Raw genomic sequence first — 846 nt, forward strand, 5'->3', positions numbered from 1 at the left:
GGTACCAACTGAACTATGGTCCTGCGACATGACGCAGATATTGGATTCACTTAAAATCAAAAAACTTAAAATCCATTAAAGAGTTCAGCAAGCCAGATGCGTCTGCCTGAAAAACAATATCCATTACGTTCAGATGCTGAAGCAGGAATAAAGAACACTATTGAAGGTTGAGTGAAGGCGGGGAGTATTGGCGTAAAGAAACTACGGTGCTGCTTAACACTCCAATTATGCCTGCCAATTAAATCAGACAAAACAGATGGCGACTTGTTCATGATTTACGAACAATAAATGAAATAACAGAAGATATGCAGCTGAGGCAAACCGCTGCGTTACTGACGATATCTCTCTGGCCAAATACTTTACCGTAATTGATCTTTGCTCTGCCTACTTCAGTGTGCCGCTTGCAGAAAGTAGGTATCTGTTTGCCTTTACATATGCAGGTAAACAGTATACATACACCAGAATTCCCCTCAGGATATAAACATTCACGCATTTATTCAATAAAATTCTTAAGGCTGATTTAGAAGATCTCATAATAGGCGATTTTACTATTACAATATATGGATGATTTGATGACATCTGTTCTACTTCATTAGAACAATGTCACAAAAGATTAAATTAAGGTATTAACAAAATTAAGCATGGGAGGACAGAAGGTGTCCAAAACAAATTGCAATATTGCCAGCCTCAAGTTGAATACTTGGGAAGATTGATTGCATTTGACGCGAGCTATAGCTCCAGCCAATTAGAAGGCATAAGTAAAAAACACCATTGCCTCAGACAGTAGGACAAATGATGACTTTTTAGGGGCCGTGAGCTTCAGTGCGACTGGATAGAAGACTATGC

The sequence above is a fragment of the Cyprinus carpio genome, unplaced genomic scaffold (genome assembly GCF_018340385.1).
Source record: "Cyprinus carpio isolate SPL01 unplaced genomic scaffold, ASM1834038v1 S000006503, whole genome shotgun sequence".
Taxonomy (NCBI): Eukaryota; Metazoa; Chordata; class Actinopteri; order Cypriniformes; family Cyprinidae; genus Cyprinus; species Cyprinus carpio.